Here is a 21,351-nt window from a genome sequence, read left to right on the forward strand (position 1 = left end):
GGTCTCATACCTTATTAGGAAATGGTATGAGACTGCCATTGCAATCCGGAAGTGAAGGGGCACGTTTTGTGTATTTTAGGTGAAATATATTTTATATATAATATATATTATATTAATATATATTTATATTAATAGTTAGAAGTTATGTTAATTCACATTAAGATATGTTTTACTGAAAAGGAATGTATTATGTCGAATGTCCGGGTCAATCTGACCCAGTAAGTTGTTGTGGAAGGAATTCCTAGCAAGTGTCTTTTCATTATGTCGGAGCCGAAATATTATTGAGTTGTTATTGCAGAAGATTTTGGTGCGTCTCTTTCCTTACATTGTGCGTTGCACGCAAATGGGGCGAAAACAGAACATGGAAAGGATGTCTGTTTGGACAGATAAGAACTAACAATTTGACTAATGGTCCTCTGAAAGAGCAGATTTAACTTCCACGAGGTCAAACCCAGAATTCTCGGAACTTCCAATACACACTCAATGTAAAACAGAGCCAGAATTAAGATTCAGAATGCCATTGGTCAGACAGTTTCCAATACACAATAGCAGACTGAAACGGTATAAATGCTCGAAGCCAGAAGCAAAAGTAGACATTTTGGATTCTGAGATGATGAAAATGAGATGATGAACATGTAATGTGTGATGCCGCAGATGTGCATTAAATGTCTTCCTGGTTGTCGGTGAGCCGGAGAGAATGGAGTTTTGTGTATCGTCTCTTAATTCATGAGTTTAGCACCTTTGAATTCCTCCATAGTATCAAGACAGCTAATGTAATGAAATAAAAATAATTAACTGTTAGAATTTATTTCCACTCTGCTGTCCATAGCAAAGTTAACTTTTATACTGTAATATTTTTGCAGGACAAAAGTAAGAAAAATATGTAGCTAATGTTTGACAATGTCTGATTTATCAAAGTTTATTGTTGTTACAATAAAATGTCAAAAAATAAAGGCAATTTTTTTTTCTCGTCTTCTTCAAATGTTAAATGCACGTTAAATTATGGATTCATGTCAATATATTCTTGAATAAAATGCTGTAAAAGTGTGTGTGTTCATCAGTGTCAATATAAAAACTATCAGAATAATTTCTATCAAATTGTGCTCTTTATTCAGAAATCCCCCAAAACAACTAAATAATCACATTAAAAATAATAAACTCTGTGTTTAGTCATTTGATTACCAAATATATTAGCGTGTGTGAGAAAATGTGTCAAATATTAACTTAACCCTCCTATTATGTTTGTTTCTGAGGTACAGCAATAATGTTCGTGGGTCAATTTGACCCGGAGAGTGTTTAGTCATGCAATAGCGTCAGAAACCTAAAACATCCTCCAAAACTTTTTGTATCCGATTATTAATTCCAATACTAACCATTTCAATCAATATTTGTGCAATGATGTTTTTTTATTTCTCACAAATAAAGGATCAATGACACCAATTTACTCATTTTGACATAAAAATTTGATTTTCAACTTTCTAAACCCCCTGAAAAACCCCAAACACAAAATGACAATATTCTTGAAAGTGATTTTTGTAAATTTCTTTATATTACATTTAGATTTTTTTGAAGGGGTCATCTTTATAATTGAACTTGAGACACTTTTCTGCTCTGGGTCAAATTGACCCGCTGACTAAAATCAAGACAAATGAGTCCTGAAGATGATCCTCCAGCTGGTTTTCCAGTTTAAATCTGCGTGTTCAAAACAAAACTGGGTTTTTCATCACATGCTGCCCAGATTTTATGCCATATTTAGCTGGTGTGGAAGCCATATATTGCCTAAATGAGTAGGGTCGCTACTCATTTAGGCAATATATGCCTTCTGAATGCCAGGGGTGAACTTTATGAATGCCACAAGTCTTCCATCTACTGTGACATTAGGGCCTGGGTTATAGAACAGGGGAAGTTACAACCCACATGTACCACACTGTTCTATTAGCTGCTAGTTTGTCTTGTCCATCGATTGTCAAATCGGATTACTCTGGAGAAAAGTCTCCAGAAACATTATGGCCCGAAATATTACCCTGCCTGTCTCTGCATCCCTTAGACTGGCTGTTGACTCGTCCTTTGACTTATAAACTCTGGTCAGAATGAGGACCTCCAAATATGCATGTAAATGCATTTGGTCCAGCTCCTTCCAGTTCTCTCCAAAAACTCACATTCCTTTTAGATTTGTCATTTCAACAAGGATTTTCTGTATTACACAAGGCCTGAGTAGCTCAAAGACTGACTTGATGTCTATAATGCGAGTTACTGCCATCCTAGTCAACCCTGGAATGATCAACAAGAAGTTCCAGAGCTTCCAGGGTTTTCATCTTTTTATTTCCATCCATCCATCCATCCATCCATTTTCTTCCGCTTATCCGGTGTCGGGTCGCGGTGGCAGCAGCTTCAGAAGGGAGGCCCAGACTTCCCTCTCCCCAGCCACTTCTTCCAGCTCCTCCGGGGAATCCCAAGGCGTTCCCAGGCCAGCCGAGAGACGTAATCCCTCCAGCGTGTCCTGGGTCTTCCCCGAGGCCTCCTCCCGGTGGGACGTGCCCGGAACACCTCACCAGGGAGGCGTCCAAGAGGCATCCTTACCAGATGCCCGAGCCACCTCAACTGGCTCCTCTCGACGTGGAGGAGCAGCGGCTCTACTCTGAGTCCCTCCCGGATGACCGAGCTTCTCACCCTATCTCTAAGGGAGAGCCCAGCCACCCTGCGGAGGAAACCCATTTCGGCCGTTTGTACCCGTGATCTCGTTCTTTCGGTCATGACCCAAAGCTCATGACCATAGATGAGGGTGGGAACGTAGATCGACCGGTAAATCGAGAGCTTCGCTTTTTGGCTCAGCTCTCTCTTCACCACGACGGACCGGTACAGCGCCCGCTTCACAGCAGACGCTGCCCCAATCCGCCTGTCGATCTCCTGCTCCCTTCTTCCCTCATTCGTGAACAAGATCCCCAGATACTTAAACTCCTCCACTTGAGGCAGGACGACCCCCCTGACCCGGAGAAGGCACTCTACCCTTTTCCGGCTCAAGACCATGGCCTCGGATTTGGAGGCACTGAGCCTCATCCCGGCCGCTTCACACTCGGCTGTGAACCGCTCCAGTGAGAGCTGCAGATCACGTTCCGATGAAGCCAACAGGACCACATCATCCGCAAAAAGCAGAGATGCGATCCTAAGACCACCAAAACGGATCCCCTCAACATCTCAGCTGCACCTAGAAATTCTGTCCATAAAAGTAATGAACAGAATCGGTGACAAAGGGCAGCCTTGGCGGAGTCCAACTCTCACCGGAAACGAGCCCGGCTTACTGCCGGCAATGCGGACCAGACTTTGACACCGGTCATACAGGGACCTGGCAGCCCGTATCAAAGGGCCCGGTACCCCATACTCCCGGAGTAACCCCACAGGGCCCCCGAGGGACACGGTCGAAGGCCTTCTCCAAGTCCACAAAACACATGTACACTGGTTGGGCGAACTCCCATGCACCCTCCAAGACCCTGCTGAGGGTGTAGAGCTGGTCCAGTGTTCCACGACCAGGATGAAAACCACACTGCTCTTCCTGAATCCGAGGTTCGACTATCCGACGGACCCTCCTCTCCAGGACCCCTGAATAGACCTTACCAGGGAGGCTTAAGAGTGTGATCCCCCTGTAATTGGAGCACACCCTCCGGTCCCCCTTTTTAAACAGGGGGACCACCACCCCAGTCTGCCAGTCCAGGGGAACTGCCCCCGATGTCCATGTGATATTGCAGAGTCGCGTTAGCCAACACAACCCTGCAACATCCAGAGCCTTAAGGAACTCCGGGTGGATCTCATCCACCCCCGGGGCCCTGCCACTGAGGAGCTTTTTGACCACCTCGGCGACCTCGTTCCCAGAGATTGGAGAGCCCAACCCAGAGTCCCCATGCTCAGCTTCCTCAACAGAAGGCATGTTTGTGGGATTGAGGAGGTCTTCGAAGTATTCCGCCCACCGACCCACAACGTCCCGAGTTGAGGTCAGCAGCGCACCATCCCCACTATAAACAGTGTTGGTGCTGCACTGCTTCCCCCTCCTGAGACGCCGGATGGTGGACCAGAATCGCCTCAAAGCCGTACGGAAGTCTGTCTCCATGGCCTCTCCAAACTCCTCCCACGTCCGAGTTTTTGCCTCAACGACAACCCGAGCCGCATGCCGTTTCGCCCGCCGGTACCCATCAGCTGCTTCTGGAGTCCCACAGGCCAAAAAGGCCCGGTAGGACTCCTTCTTCAGCTTGACAGCATCCCTCACCGAAGGTGTCCACCAACGGGTTCGAGGGTTGCCGCCGCGACAGGCACCAACAACCTTGCGGCCGCAGCTCCGATAGGCCGCCTCGGCAATAGAGGTACGGAACATGGTCCACTCAGACTCAATGTCCCCCACCTCCCCCGGAACGTGTTCGAAGTTCTGCCGGAGATGAGAGTTGAAGCTCCGTCTCACAGGGACTCTGCCAGACGTTCCCAGCAGACCCTCACTACACGTTTGGGCCTGCCAGGTCTGACCGGCTTCCTCCCCCACCACCGGAGCCAACTCGTCACCAGGTAGTGGTCAGTGGACAGCTCCTCACCTCTCTTCACCCGAGTGTCCAAGACATACAGCCGCAAATCCGATGACAAAGTCAATCATCGAACTGCGGCCTAGGGCATCCTGGTGCCAAGTGCACATATGGACGCCCTTATGCGTGAACATGGTGTTCGTGATGGACAATCCATGACGAGCACAGAAGTCCAACAACAGAACACCACTTGGGTTCAGATCGGGGGGCCGTTCCTCCCAACCACGCCTCTCCAGGTCTCACTGTCATTGCCCACATGAGCGTTGAAGTCTCCCAGTAGAACCAGGGAGTCCCCAGGAGGGGCACTCTCCAGTACCCCTCTAAGGACTCCAAGAAGGGTGGGTAATCTGAACTGCCGTTTGGCCCGTAAGCACAAACAACAGTCAGAACCCGTCCCCCACCCGTAGGCGGAGGGAGGCTACCCTCTCGTTCACCGGGGTGAACCCCAAAGTACAGGCGCCCAAATGGGGGCAACAAGTATGCCCACTCCAGCCCGGCGCCTCTCACCGTGGGCAACTCCAGAGTGGAAGTACGCTCAGCCCTTCTCAAGGAGACTGGTTCCAGAACCGGAACCTCTCAGCCTCGCACACTAGCTCCGGCTCCTTCCCCACCAGAGAGGTGACATTCCACGTCCCAAAAGCCAGCTTCTGCAGCTGAGGATCAGACCGCCAGGGTCCCCTCCCTTGGCTGCCGCCCATAACACAATGCACCCGACCCCTTTGGCCCCTCAGACAGGTGGTGAGCCCATCGGAAGGGGGACCCACGTCTCCTCTTCGGGCTGAGCCCGGCCGGGCTCCGTGGGTAAAAGCCCGGCCACCAGGCGCTCGCCATCGTGCCCCACCTCCAGGCCTGGCTCCAGAGTGGGGCCCCGGTGACCCGCGTCCGAGCGAGGGAAAAACGAAGTCCAAAGTTTGTATTCATCATAGGGGTCTTCGGGCTGCGCTTTGTCTGGTTCCTCACCTAGGACCTGTCTGCCTTGGGTGACCCTACCAGGGGCATAAAGCCCCAGACAGCATAGCTCCTAGGATCATTGGGACACTCAAATCTCTCCACCACGATAAGGTGGCAGCCCAAGGAGATTGTACAATCAAGAACAATCAATGAAGGAAAATATGATTATATTGTATATTGCATTTTCTTTTTATTTCCCTGCTGCTCATTTCCTAATCTCTGACAGTGACAATATCACATGTACCTTCAGTGTGTAATGCGTTTAGGACTCCCTTGCAGAGAGTATTTATGTTCCCTCAATTTCTACTGAGTGTCCACTCAGTGTGAGTGGAGTTTGTCCAGGGGAACAGAAAAGGTACCTGTCAAAAGTTGTATGAACACCTGCTTTCAGGCAGCTTTCTAGTGAAGTAAAGAGAATAGTGAAAGAGTGGGTTTGCGTGATTGTTTAGGTGTGTGTGTGGTGTGGGTGTGGTGTGTGCATGCATGTGTGGTGTGGTGTGTGTGTGGTGAAATATGTCTCATAGGTGCAAAGAAACAAATAGAATTGGACATTTTTTTAACCTTTTTACCATTTAACTTGCCTGCCGGGTCAAATTGACCCGAACAGTATCGATGTAACAAATAGACCCAGGGGGGCTGCAAATGTGTAAAATGAACCATTTTCATTTTATACATAGAGTGCACCTATTAAGGCAAATAGAAGTATTTTTTCTGCATGAAACTTTTTCTAACTATTTTTTTAAAAAAAATTAAACTTTGAAACGGGTCAAATTGACCCGCAACATAACAGGAGGGTTTTAAACTACTTTGCAGAAAAGCACTTTGTGAAGTTCGGTCCATTCACTTGTATTAGCTTACGTCAAAGGATATGCAAGTCATAAATGACTTTGTAAGGACTTAATAAAATACATATTTATATGTTTATAGATTAAATTAGTTTAAACTTTAAAAAAAGATAGTGATCTTTGACAGAAAACAGCCACAGCAGAAAATAGAAGAATTATACAACTAAGACAAGCGACACACCAAATTATTGGAGACAATAATCACACATAATTTGTACAATCAAGAACAATCAATGAAGGAAAATATGATTATATTGTATATTGCATTTTCTAAGTAAAAGGGCATGCCAACTTATTTGAAAAGCTTTTATATAGACTGGTTAATATAATTTGAAACATCAGTTTCAGTCTAGTTTTGCTGTAAAGATAAACCTATCAAATACTTTTCTAATACTGTAAATTTCAGATTGCAAACAATTAATGAAAATCTACTAATAGTACACAACAGCACATCTTATTTTGGATTAAAAATGTATTAAAGTAAATTTCATTCACCCCACTCATTCTCTCTATACAGAAAAATACAAATCAATCCTGCAAGTTCATATTTTATATCTCCAACATGCAAATGTCAAGATCCAAATGATCACATTTAACAAATTCAAAAATTAAACAATTTTCCCACTTTATAGACAAGAAGCCCTCCAGTTTTCATCTTTTATATTAGCGGTTCTCAACGTGGGCGGTACCGCCCCCCAGGGGGCGTTCAGAGGATGGCAGGGGGCGCTGGCGGACATTTTTACAAAAGGGGGGCGCTGGGATGCCTTTGGGGGCGTTTGGTCGAAGGTAAACTTTACACCTTAAATGCACAACAATGCCAGTTTAGACTTTGAGCAACTTGGTAAAACTGTATTGTGTAACATTAAATCATGCTTGGCTGCAACTGTATCGATGGCAGCTCTTCTTCTATTCAGTGTTTGTTAGCTTCTGTTAGCTTCTTGGCGCAGCTCCGTTCTCCTGCTACTGGTAGCTAAAATCCCGATACCCTCACTTTGTATCCCTCTGAAAAATGAACCCATTTAAATAAAGAAATCCCTCCATGGGTGATACCACGATAGAGAGCGTTCATTTTATAGAGTTAACACGGTGCTGTAAGTGGTCCGGTATGAAACGGGGGTGATAGAACAACACAGCACTTTTAAATTTCAATAATCAGAATGCAGAAATTGTTTCCGTTGTTTTAAAAGGTTTATGTCGGTCTGCCTTTTCCCCATCGATACGCTTCCCGACCGCCCTGCACCTTAGGGGCATAGAAAAAAAAAAGACCGCACATTGTGCAAAACTCTGAAACAGGAGAAGCGGGACATAAAACGGAGCGACGAACTAGATGTGAATTATGGCATAAAAACAGAGAATCCAACGCTGAACAGTGAAAAATCAACACATGATGTGAAACACATGACGATTAGGCAGCGCAGCAGGTGATGAGTGAAAATTACTGAAATTATCAAATAAATGTAGCAACAGGAAAGAAACTAAAGTGGACATAGCAATAAGCCAAGAGAGGATAATACTAATCAAAGGAAACTAAATGGAAATGAATGAAGAACAAAATGCAAGAATAAACTAAAGTAAATACAGAGGAATAAACTGGTATGGCAAGACCTTTTGAGTAATAATTAATACAGAGGACTGTATGGCAAGAATAAACACACTATTTCCAGATAAAAGGTAAAATAATATTGTTGAAATGTCATGGGTTTGTTGAAACCACATCTGAGAGAGTACTGAGAATAAATATATCTTACAGACCATAACAGTAAAGAACTTATCACTTATTTATGTTTTTAATTAGATTTGATATATTTATTTCTTCAATATTATTTTTCATGTCAGTGTTAATGTCATGAGGCTGATGACTCCATGACACTTTCAATTTGACTTATTAGGATTTGATTAAGAACCAGATTTGTTCTTTGTCATTTCTGTCCAGTAAAACTATTAATCTATAAATCAATAGACAGGTCTATATAAAGATATAATCCATGTTTCTGTCTCATATTTGTATGGCATTAAAAGGACCTGGAAATGTTGGTTTTCATTGAAAGCTCTGGTTTGCGCAATAAATGCCATGTGGGTGAAATTTTATGGATGATACTCTGATGTCCCATTCTCCTGAAGGCAGCACAGAGCTGCACCACCAGAAAAACACTGAAGAGAAGAAGAGCTATGATTAATGTAGTTACAGTTCTATCCATGTTTTAATGTTGCAGAACTCAGTCAGTCGTTTTGCAAATAGTTCAAAGTTTAAACTGGCATGTTGTACATTTTTTATCTGGTCATTTTGTGAAACATTTAACAACTATAAAATGGCACAAAATAAAAATATTTTTCCACTCTGATTTGCTGCTGTTAGGCCTACCAAGTTTAACTTGAATGTTCATTGCATTTTTCATAGACGCCTGTGAAAATAATTTCTATTCCCATGACATTGTTCTCTGGGAAATTATTTTTGATGATAAATACAGAAAGAAGCATAAAAATCAAAACATCTACAATGGCGATAGTAATATTAATGATAAAATAATAGTCAGTGCAAAGTATCCTACAAATTCTTTGGTGGGGGGCGGTGAGGGACCTGGAAAAAGGCTAGGGGGCGCTGGCCCAAAAAAGGTTGAGAAACACTGTTTTATATGAACCTCTACATAGGACATACGAAAATAGTTCTACGGCTTTTCACCTGTGTGAATCATCATGTGCTGAGTTAAATTCCTTTTTTGAATAAAGGTTTTTTCAACGTTCACACATGAAAATGGCTTTTCACCTGTGTGAATCATCATGTGCTGTGTTAAACGAAATTTTTGACTAAAACCTTTTCCACAGGCTCCACATGAAAATGGCTTTTCATCTGTGTGAATCATCATGTGCTGAGTTAAAGTCGGTTTTCGACTAAAACCTTTTCCACAGGTCCCACATGAAAATGGCTTTTCATCTGTGTGAATCACCATGTGCTGAGTTAAATTCGATTTTTGACTAAAACCTTTTCCACAGGTCCCACATGAAAATGGCTTTTCATCTGTGTGAATCACCATGTGCTGAGTTAAATTCGATTTTCGACCAAAACCTTTTCCACAGGCTCCACATGAAAACGGCTTTTCACCTGTGTGAATCATCATGTGCTGTGTTAAATGAAATTTGTGACTAAAACTTTTTCCACAGGTCACACATGAAAACAGCTTTTCACCTGTGTGAATCATCATGTGCTGTGTTAAAACCTGTTTTAGACTAAAACTTTTTCCACAGGTCCCACATGAAATGGCTTTTCACCTGTGTGAATCATCATGTGCCGTGTTAAACGAGATTTGCAACTAAAACTTTTTCCACAGGTCACACATGAAAGCGGCTTTTCACCTGTGTGAATCATCATGTGCCGAGTTAAATTAATTTTTGACCAAAACTCTTTCCACAGGTCCCACATGAAAACGGCTTTTCACCTGTGTGAATCATCATGTGCTGTGTTAAACGAGATTTGCGACTAAAACTTTTTCCACAGGTCACACATGAAAACGGCTTTTCACCTGTGTGATATCATGTGCTGTGTTAACGAGATTTGCGACTAAACTTTTCCAGGTCACATGAAACGGCTTTTCACCTGTGTGAATCATCATGTGCCGAGTTAAATTAATTTTTTGACCAAAACTCTTTCCACAGTTCACACATGAAAATGGCTTTTCACCTGTGTGAATCCTCTTATGAGCATCAAGAGAATATTTGCAAGCAAAAAGCTTTTACAGGTCACACAGGAGAAAGGTTTTCTTCTTTTCTGATTTTGCTTCTCAGCTTCAGCAGCTTCTTGGAAGATGACCTGCTCCTTGTTTGGTTCTGATTCAGTTTGGTTTGTTTGTTCATAAACAGGAACCACCATGCAGGTATTAGTCTCCTGTTTTAATTCAAGCTGTTCTTCACCCTGACTGGAGTAAACGTCTTTCTCTTCCGCTTTTATTTGTTGATATTCTAGATCCTGCTGCTCTTCTTTTATATGTTGATCTTCTGGCTCTTCTTTTTCTTGTTTCACCTGCAGAGGTTCTACCTCGTCCTGGTCCAGATTGGATCTCCTCTCCTGGTTATACATCTCGTTCTCATAAACGTTATGTTGCAGGCAATCTGGAGAGGAAAACAGGCAAACAAGAGGAATTGTTAACGTTACTGAAGTAATTAACAGATGTTTGTTATCCTTTAGTAGTCAGCCCCGCCTACGCCTCACTACTCCTCTGGACTTGCTACTGCCCAGTTCTCTGTCTAACAGGTCCGGAAAATCCCCATAACTTGGAGATTACCCTAAAGATAGTTTATGGAGCATTATCTAGTGAAACTGGGAGCGGAAAGGACTCGTCTAGCTCTAACTACCTTCGATCCAGACGTTATGACCCTTTTCAGTTGAGGAACAATCAGCTGAGTAGCCCTCACAACTGCATAACCCCTACAACCACTCCTGTTAACGATAGCTCCTTCCCTAAAATAACGGCACTTGTTAACGGCTAGATTGGATTTAGTGACTTAGATTTAAGTCCCAGGGTCATTATTCCAACACTCACCAGAGGAAAACACAAAGTCACCACATCTCTAGAGTCATGTATGCTTTCTTTACTACAATCAGGAAAACCAATACTGATTAAAAATGACACAATTAAATTCACTGTCCACAATTCTCATTAGTATTTTAGAATATAACTTTATTAAGCAAGCTTTAGCAGGGGCAAATGACAAGCAGGTTTATTTTCCAAAGATTATGAAATCGGTAAGAATATAATAAATCAATTTAAAATCAATCACATCCTGTCTTCATTCCTATCCCTAACCTGTGTCACTGAGTTTACTGAGCGAGACTTTGGGGGAGAGGCAGGTCAACTCATACCCAATGGCACTTGGTCTCGGCAGCTGTAATCTTCAAATATCCTTGGCCAAAGTCTTTGCCCAGGAAGAGCAAAATCCTCTTTCAAAAGAGAAGCAGAGCAGAGCTGTTCGTTTTTCTTCTAACGAGCAGAATCCTTGTCAGTAAATGACCTCTATCCCTTCTCCAAGTTGGCTGCCAAAACGTTGAGAACGTTGGGTGGAGGCAGAGGAGTTGGTCGGATCGGGAACCAGGGTTGGGGCTGATGGAACTTGTCCCTTCTTGGCGGCGTGAAGTCTTGAGCTTTCCTTGGTCCCGGGGTGTGGTCCTCTGCTGGTTGTCAGCCTGCTTCCTCTTGTTGGCTCTTCTGCGCCGTGGACGAAGAACGTCTTTCCTCCCTATCCTCTGGTTTTTATACCCTCTCAACCCAGGGCTGTCTACGGGTAGGGCTACGTGACTTTAGAGCCGTCCCACTGTCTGTGGAAAGTCCCAACCTTCCCCAATCATCACCTCCCTTATGACTCACTTATGCCTCATTACAGCAACTCTCCGGTACTTCCCCTTTTTTCCGCTGGCCATCTGTAATTCATCACAAAGCATAATCAATTTTCCACTGGCCATCTGTTTCTGGCCATCTGTTCCCCAGCAACCCCCCTGCTCAGTGTACTCATTACCACACAGTTTTATTCTGTTTCTTACAATCTTAAGTCTCTCTTCATTCAGTCATTGTAATTCATCACAAAACATAATCAATGTGTTACTTTATCAACTTATTACTTCAGTATGACTCTTCCTCACATCTCTTATTTTTAATAATCAATGATCATTGTACAATAATCAAGCTGTTATTATTAACTCAAAGGTACAAACCTAAATTTCTCTAATGTATTATAACATTCTAACTTATCAAAAAGACAGTACATATATGTTGATTATGCATTACAGACGTTCTTACTTTTACAGATGTATTATATTTTATACTTGTTTCTCTTAATCATCATTAAATCAACATACAAGATTTGCTGTTATCTCTCAGGCCTTTATTCCATTTTCTGCGTGTACCTGGACAGATCTCATACTCTTATACCAGTTTTCATGACACAGACATTCATCATTTAAGACAGAAATCACCAAACAAACACATCTGAAAATTCAAGAGTCCAGACATTCAGCTGAAATTTGGAAAATTACCAAATTAAATATTTCTGATTAATTTATTCACTGTAGGTATGATTGTTATTGTTTAAAAATTATTTTCTAGTATTATTCGAGTATTTTCTATGTTGAAGCGATTAACTTTTTATTTGTATTACTTTGAACTTTGAGTTCAGTTTCATGTTTCATGTAAAGACATTTTTTGTTTCTTTACTTAAAAAAAAAATCCTAACCCAAGAACCCAGAATCTTGACAGTTTGTCCATTTTCTGTAAGTTTAGGGACTGGTACAGGACCAGCATGCACTGGGCTTTCACCAGGTCTTATCTTTTTTTACTGCTAAGAATAATGATAATTCTTAGCAACAGAGAAAATATGCAAACAAAAAAGAGACGCAAACAAATGAAATACAGCAAACAAGAAGAGATGACGGAAACAAAAAGCAAATAAAATGTAGCAAACAAAAAAGAGACGCAAACAAAAGACCCTCCTGCTGTGCTGGACCAAAACAGCAGAAGATGCCTCAGCACCGCAGGATATTGTTGATCAGATCGACGGACTATTGACATGAGGGCTTGACAGACAACGTTTCGCAAGTAAGATGGACATAATATTGTGTATATTTTGTGATTAGAATATTACTTTACTGTATATATGTCCACCAGTGAAATATCAGCTAATGCTAGCTGGTATAGTGCTATAGTACTTGGTGTTCAGTCCCCGCTCTGAAGGTAACCGAGATTATTTTTAAAAAAGTTTCAGTTATTTTCTAACACTGACTTAGATATCTGATACAAGAGCCTATTATAGAAATGAAACAATATTATAAAAATAATATTACACGTTATAACATTCACCAGAAAAGTTTACACAGATGGCAATGGCTATTATGAACTTCACTCTGTCAAAGTAAGATACCTCCCAAATCTCCCGTTTATGTTTTAAAGGTTTCCTGTGTGTGTGTGTGCGCGCGCGCGCTAACATGTATAGCTTAATATTATTCAGTATTAATCATTATTTATTTCTGTCTATATTTATATAAATATGTATTGATAAGACGAGAGCGGTCCATTAGGCGTCTGTCCTTTTATTATGTCTATGTGAGAAACGGCCCGGTCTGCGGAAGACGGTCCTTCGAAGGCTACAAATATGGACGACCAGAAGAGAGAAGCTGTAGCCATCAGCTAGCTGCCTAGCCTCCATCTCGGCGTTATGTTGCTTAGCAACTGTGACAACGTGAAGCACAGAGTGCTAAGGAAAAAAACGGACTCGAAGTTAGTTTTTACTCGTTTTTTCAGTATTATTCTTCAGCTTTTGTGATAAAGGCTGTTCCATATTAAAAAGAAATCTGTTTGATTCTAAAATGTTTAAACATTTATAGCAAGGAATGTAAGCAAATTATTAATTTTCAAATACTCTCTAGATCTCAGGAAGTAAGACATTACAGTTAAATAAAACTATTATGTTTGAAGGCTTAACTTTAATCAGTAAAACCCATTTGCTCAGGAATAAATACTTCAGTGAAACAAATTTTTACAACTATTACCTGGCTTAATATCTGTGTTCCACTCCACTCATCGGGAAACTAGCAGGAGTTTTTAAAACGATTTGCCGGGAGACGTGCGTTCTCTCTCGGTGTACCGAACTGGAGCGCCCGGTCAGCTGACAGCTGGCGAGGGGAGCTGGCTGTTAATGCAGCGGGAGCAGACATCTCCGAAAACGTCGAGCAATATTGCAATTAAGTGATTTATTGATGCACCTAGCAGATATTTGAGATCTATACATCAACATTCTCGCCGAAAAACATTGTAAAAATCATTTTGTGTAATACAGCAAAAAAAATAAAAATAAAAAAATTGCTGCCATTGCTGCGTTTCTCAACACCCGTTTTAAAGGATGCTGACCCTAAATTTGGACAAGGCTGTTTTTTGTTCGACTCCCTCTAGTGGTCTGGAGCACTTCCGTTTCAGCACTTTTGTTTGCATCTTTTGTTTGCTGCATTTAATTTGCGTCTCTTTTTGTTTGCTGCGTTTTATTTGCTATATGTTTGCGTCTTTTTGTTTGTTGCATTTTATTTGCCTTTTGTTTGCGTCATTTCTTCTTGTTTGCTTCATTTCATTTCTTTGCATCTCTTGTTTTGTTTGGTTGTTTTCTCTGTTGCTGCGTATTTGCACCCGTCGGCCACAGGTTCATATAAAGGCCAGCTGTGCCTTTATGTGGAAGGATAAAAAGAAACTGTTCATTATAGAAACAATAAACAGAACAGATTCCAGGAGGATTTTAGAAATACGGAGTTGTGTCTGCCTCGTTATTTTAACCTGTTGTATCCTGTTACAGGAAAAAATCTGCGTCTATTACAGCGACACCAGCCATGTTGCGTGAAACACTTGCTTTACTAGCCTTTTGCTGAATTGTTTTCATATTTCTCCTGTTTATGAAAGTAAGTCTCAGCAGTTAAAGGAGGAGAGCCTAAGAAAGATAACTGGTTCCATTTTCTCTCTACATAATAAGCCATTCTCACAGCGTAGTTGTGATGTTTGCGCTCTTTTATCTGATATAAAAACATTTATACAGGAGGGGAACGGTTACTAAATGACCCTCATGCAGAAAGTTCATACATTCAAACCTTAACCTGAATCCAACGCTGGTGTTTCTTACCTATTCGGTATAAGATTATCTTGGGCTTCCGGGAGAAATCCAGCAGTCTGCGTTGATCATCCATCTCTTCCTCTTGATGATTTCTTTAAACTCTGTGAATGTTTCTTCAACAGCAGTCAAATGTTGTTGATAAACTCGTTTATACAAACTCTCGAAAATTCAACAAAACAAACCATGCGCCATCTTGTTTCTCGTCTTCTTCTTCGTCTTTTTTATGGCGGTTGGCAAACAACTTTAAGGTGCATTACCGCCACCTTCCAGGTTGGAGTATGGATAAGAAGCTCATAGCCTCCTCGTTCTTCTAAGAAATTACAAATACTATCAAAAACTATATCTCCCGATTAACTCTGAAACAATTCTCTTATAACCAACTTATTTTTATTACTACTAAGCTCACTAAGTAGTATCTTCTTTCCCGTACATACGTGTTGGTTTGGACATACAGGATTAAATAGTACTCTTAACTTAATGAATAAACTTAATACAGGTTGTTGTATTTATTGTGGAAAGTTAGAAACAGTACAGCATATCTTTTTAGAAAAAAATTAATTGTTAATGCATGTCACCATGAGAAAAGCCTTCTGGGTTTTGCTTAAAAACTTTTAAAATAATAAAATCACACATTTTTGCTCATGAAGTGAAAAAATCATTTGGAAACAAACTTATTGTCAGGAATCTTTTCTTGTTATTCTATGTTTTTGTTTGTGACTCAAACTTTTGCTTGTGATTCTTACATGACATTATGGGCAGGGCCTAAAATTACAACAAAAAATTTCTGGTGTGTGCAAATAGAAGTTTATGTTTGGCAATAACATTTTAAGTTCACGAGACAAAATTACTTATTTAATTTAAAAAAAATTTTTAACAAAACTTTTTGTAAAAAAAAAAAAAAAAAAAAAAAAAAGGAAATAATTACAATTCCAAAGTTTTGATTACAAATTTATTTGCTTAACTGTTTTTTTTTTTAATTGAATATTTTGGGAAAATATTTAATTGCATCCTCACCAGACCCTAAACGTACTTAAAGTCTGGATCGACTTTTTTCCCCTTCATTAATGACACTTTTATTACATACATTATATCTATCATGGTAATTCAGGATGAGTTTTTTAAATTCTAAATTAATTCTTAATGAATTAAGTGATATTCTCCTTCAAGATACATTTGCCTAACACTGGAATAAATGCAATGTACATTATACAGCAAAGGAAAATAGAAGATCTGACATATATCGATTATGGAGTTGATTCGTTTTGGACGAGCGATCTGCCCCTATTGCATAAGCATGCTGAAGAATGACTGATATCATTAACGATACAGGGAAGAAGCTTTTCAGTTATCTTGTGTTGCTAGCAAAATAGTTAGCTAGCAGCTAGCTAATAGCACAACAACAACAACAACCTAATGTCTGTTGTTTCTGACCTCATAAACATCAAAATTGACCAGGGTACCAAAACTTTTATGAGGTTGTGAATACTTTTAATATGTTCATTTTGCTTAGTTTAACATATGAAGCTACCCTGAGACTCTTAAAGTCCTGTGATAAACCTTTGCACAAAGTTATAGCAAGCTTACCCCTTAAGCCCTGCCAGCATGCCTTGGTGGGCCCCATGTGGGGAAAGGAGGGCTGATATATGGGTCCCATAAAGGTTTGTCTGTGGGCTCCATGGTGGCCCACATGGGTTTGCCCATCTAGGGCCACAGCCTACGTGGGGCCTACCTGGGCCCTAAATAGACAAACCCATGTGGGCCGACCACCATGTACGGTTCATTACAGGATGCACATTCAAAGGCCAAATATGGGACGACTCCGTATTTTACAGGACGGATGGCAACCCTATTCCGGGGTGCTAAAGCCCCCCTAAATTAGGTCTAGAATCGCCACTGGATCCAACAGAGATCATCTCTGTGTTGACTGAGGCCTGTTACTTTGGCGCCGACCTGTTGATGATGGGCAGAGTGGACGAGTAGGCTGCAGGAGGCCATGTTTGAAATCGCTGTGTTTGTTATAAAGTAAGTTACTTTACGGAAATCTTATTCAAAGCATGCTTGAAATATGTCAGGGATAAAAAAACGTGCCAGGAGCGGGCAGCAGATCAATTATGGATATACTAAGGTGATCTACCATCAAACTGAGGATTGAGTCCATGAAGCTGAGGATCCCTTGATGACCGAGTGGGACATGTTACAGTTAGCTTACTTTGTAAATGGTTAGCGGCGGCTTCACTGGAGGAATGGCCGCTTGTATCTACCATTTGTCTTCAAAGTAACAAATGAATAATTCACTTGAGGTTCATAAAGGTTAAAAAATAACCAAGCAAGTCCATGGGTAGCACATCTAAGGCACATTCAGTGACACTGAGGGGTCAGTGGATTGGTGGCAATTGAAGTTCAGCATTTTGGTGCAATCCCTTTGCTAAACCAGGACTCTTGGGCAGTAAGACAGAAAACTCAACAGGTTTGTAATGGGAATTCAGCCCAACATCAGATCTATTCACCCTGTTTGCCTCTGCACAATAAAGCAGTGATTTAATCCAAGAACTTGTGAAAAGGTAAAGTTTTATCTTATTTGTTTAGTCACTTCAGCAGCAGATTGAGAAGTACAGGCATTCATGCATCCACTAACATCAGTTAAAGAATCAGTGAAATCGGTGATTTGCTCTGCTTTGTAAAGCTTATAAGACAAATCTAATTAAAGAAACGGAAACATGAGATGAGATCCTGCACAGTAATTGGGTTATTATTCTCTTAAGGTTTTTTTCACTAAAAAATTGTGTTTCTCTTTATATAGTTGTACAATATACAGCTATGTTTGGTTTTACAGCATTCTGACAGCAGTTTAGTCTGAAAACTCTGCTGTTTAGATAGCTTCCTTTTAATCAGTTCTAAAACTTTTACAGAAACATGTTGGACAACCACATATAAACTGTAAAGATATGTTTAAAACTCATCCAGTCTGCAGACAAACTGTAAGAAAATCAAAAAAATATTCTTCTTCTAGTTATTCCAATTTTTAAATAACTACATTTTTTTTTACTTTAATCATATTTCAAAGAGGTTCTGTGTTCAAATCATCAGCTCAAAATGAACAAGTTAAATGAACAAATTCCCAAAGATTTCCAGCATCAGGAGATCCATATTTTTTTTCTCATTCAATTTTAAAAATAAAGCAAAGCAAATAAATCTGCAAAGCCAAGGCTATAAAACAAAATGGACACAGGTTTCCCGAAGACCAAACCCCCATGCAGAATCTTCACTTCTCAAACTCGCCATTATTCTCAGAATGACCACGTCAAGATCATTCATCCCTTCATCAATAAATCTTTAATCATATATCTTTGTGGCGTGGTCCTTGCAAATGAAGTTGTCATTAAAATCATAAGTTTAAACTTTGCCATTGTTAACTTTTTGGGCCAACTGACCTAAGGAAATATTTCAAATTAAAAACCCAGATCAAGCCAAAATAACTCCTGATGACCTGCTGCCTGTAGATGATATTTAACAGATTCCCACAACCTCATTTCTTCTAATAGATTATAGTATGATTTTAGAAAAATTTGTCAGTTTTTAAAGTGAATATAAAACATCCCGTAGCAATCATACGTATCCAAAAATCTGGGAAAATAATAATAATAAAAATACCAAAACCCATTTGAAAAGCTAATCACCTTTGTCATGTTTTTAAATATGGAAAACAATAAAAGCCACCCCATTCAGTTGTATTGCTTTCTATGCAACTGGCAGCTTTTACTTTATTTTATTTTTCCCACCTAAAACTAACTTAATACAAAAGACAGAAACTGGTGAAGGCAGCTCAAACTAAAAGTGCAACTCAGGTGGAAAAGAGTGAGTAAAGTAAAGTAAAACTCAGTAAACCTGTCTAAACATTCATTAACATTTCCAAACCAAAAATCAACATGTTCTGCCTTCATGATGTGACAGAAAAAAGTGAACCCGACACTAAAAACACATCTTCACAATCATTTTTAGAACAAATATCTTAGTACACTTGAAATAAGACCACACTAGCTCACAAGTACATTTTCTGCAATAAATAGGTGCACGTTTTAAGAAAATAATTCCTTAATATTGACAAAAAAAAGGAGTAGTTCACTTACACTGAAAAGATTCAACTAAAAAAAAAGAGTTAATTTGTTACATGTAATCAAATTAAGTTAATACACGTAAATATTTTAAGTTATTTTATAGTTTGGAAAACTTACTGTGATTATATGTAACAAATTAACTACATTTTTTATAAGCTGGAGCTCAATTCTTTGTTTCAGTGCATACCAAGACGTTTTTCCTATGTTATCAGTCAAATAATCTGCCAGAGGAATGTTAAGAAATTACTGAGCTAAAATAAGCCACTTTATCTTGATGAAAAGTTACTTATAACTTGTATTATTTTAAGTGTACCAATATATCTGCACCAAAAACTAGACCAAAAAACACTTTTTGCAGTGAAGTGTTTTTTTAGAGGAGTTTGGGCTGGATGGGTTGGGTCTGACTGAGGAATAGGCCCCGATGTGCGTGACGAGGTTGGGTTCCACGCTGTGCGCTCTTTCTCCGAGAGTGGTCCTGGCCTTGCGGTAGAGAACCATATCCTTGGCGTTCCCTTTGTAGCAGATCGAGCCATCCAGGAAGTCCGCCACCCTTAGCGAGGCGTTGCCGGGGAAAAGCATGGCCGGAGTGCAGCACTCGGTTGCCGGGGAGACGGCGTAGAGCTGCGGGGAGATTCTCCGCATCTCCAAGAGGTAGTGCCTTCCTATCAGCTCGGCGGCCACCATAAAGTAGAGGGTGAAGAAGACGAGGTGGTTGGCCGATAGAGTGAAGGAGAGGGAGCAGGGGTTACAGTAAGGGATTGAGAGGAGGAGCGCGGTTGCCCCACCAAACCGAGCCCCACCCACTCCAGAATGCGGTACGGCTCGGGGTTCCAGTAGCGCTGCAGCCTTTCAGGGTGATACAGCTTGATGTACAGCGTATGGAAGGCAAACGGCAGATCCTTAACCACTGTGAAGAACTCCTCTCCAGGTAGAGCGTCGTTACACAACAAATGAGTCCTGAAGATGATCCTCCAGCTGGTTTTCCAGTTTAAATCTGCGTGTTCAAAACAAAACTGGGTTTTTCATCACATCTGCCCAGATTTTTATGCCATATTTAGCTGTGTGGAAGGCATATATTGCCTAAATGAGTAGGGTCGCTACTCATTTAGGCAATATATGCCTTCTAAATGCCAGGGGTGAACTTTATGAATGCCACAAGTCTTCAATCTACTGTGACATTAGGGCCTGGGTTATAGAACAGGGGAAGTTACAACCCACATGTACCACACTGTTCTATTAGCTGCTAGTTTGTCTTGTCCATCGATTGTCAAATCGGATTACTCTGGAGAAAGTCTCCAGAAACATTATGGCCCGAAATATTACCCTGCCTGTCTCTGCATCCCTTAGACTGGCTGTTGACTCGTCCTTTGACTTATAAACTCTGGTCAGAATGAGGACCTCCAAATATGCATGTAAATGCATTTGGTCCAGCTCCTTCCAGTTCTCTCCAAAACTCACCTTCCTTTTAGATCTGTCATTTCAACAAGGATTTTCTGTATTACACAAGGCCTGAGTAGCTCAAAGACTGACTTGATGTCTATAATGCGAGTTACTGCCATCCTAGTCAACCCTGGAATGATCAACAAGAAGTTCCAGAGCTTCCAGGGTTTCATCTTTTTATTTCCCTGCTGCTCATTTACCTAATCTCTGACAGTGACAATATCACGTGTACCTTCAGTGTGTAATGTGTTTAGGACTCCCTTACAGAGAGTATTTATGTTCCTCCACTTCTACTGAGTGTCCACTCAGTTTGGGTGGAGTTTGTCCAGGGGAACAGAAAAGGTACCTGTCAAAAGTTGTATGAACACCTGCTTTCAGGCAGCTTTCTAGTGAAGTAAAGAGAATAGTGAAAGAGTGGGTTTGCGTGATTGTTTAGGTGTGTGTTGGTGTGTGTGCATGCATGTGTTGTGTGTGTGTGGTGAAATATGTCTCATAGGTGCAAAGAAACAAATAGAATTGGACATTTTTTTAACCTTTTTACCCTTTAACTTGACTGCCGGTCAAATTGACCCGAACAGTATCGATGTAACAAATAGACCCAGGGGGGCTGCAAATGTGTAAAATGAACCATTTTCATTTTATACATAGAGTGCACCTATTAAGGCAAATAGAAATAGTTTCATGCAGAAAAAATACTTCTATTTTTAAAAAATTTTTAAACTTTGAAACGGGTCAAATTGACCCGCAACATAACAGAATGGTTTTAAACTACTTTGCAGAATAGCACTTTGTTGGAAGTTCGGT

The 21,351-nt window shown here is 40.8% G+C and overlaps 1 long non-coding RNA gene across 1 annotated transcript; it reads right to left on the minus strand.

Moving 5' to 3' along the window:
• Nucleotides 1-10,228: 10,228 nt before the first annotated feature.
• Nucleotides 10,229-15,298, minus strand: LOC145550599 (uncharacterized). Its single transcript, XR_014086476.1, has 2 exons — nt 15,002-15,298; nt 10,229-10,462 (listed from the first exon to the last, which is right to left on the minus strand). It is a non-coding gene; the product is annotated as an uncharacterized LOC145550599 (long non-coding RNA).
• Nucleotides 15,299-21,351: the final 6,053 nt, after the last annotated feature.

This window comes from Poecilia reticulata, unplaced genomic scaffold, assembly GCF_904066995.2.
Source record: "Poecilia reticulata unplaced genomic scaffold, P_reticulata-male-v2 Scaffold_102, whole genome shotgun sequence".
Classification (NCBI taxonomy): domain Eukaryota; kingdom Metazoa; phylum Chordata; class Actinopteri; order Cyprinodontiformes; family Poeciliidae; genus Poecilia; species Poecilia reticulata.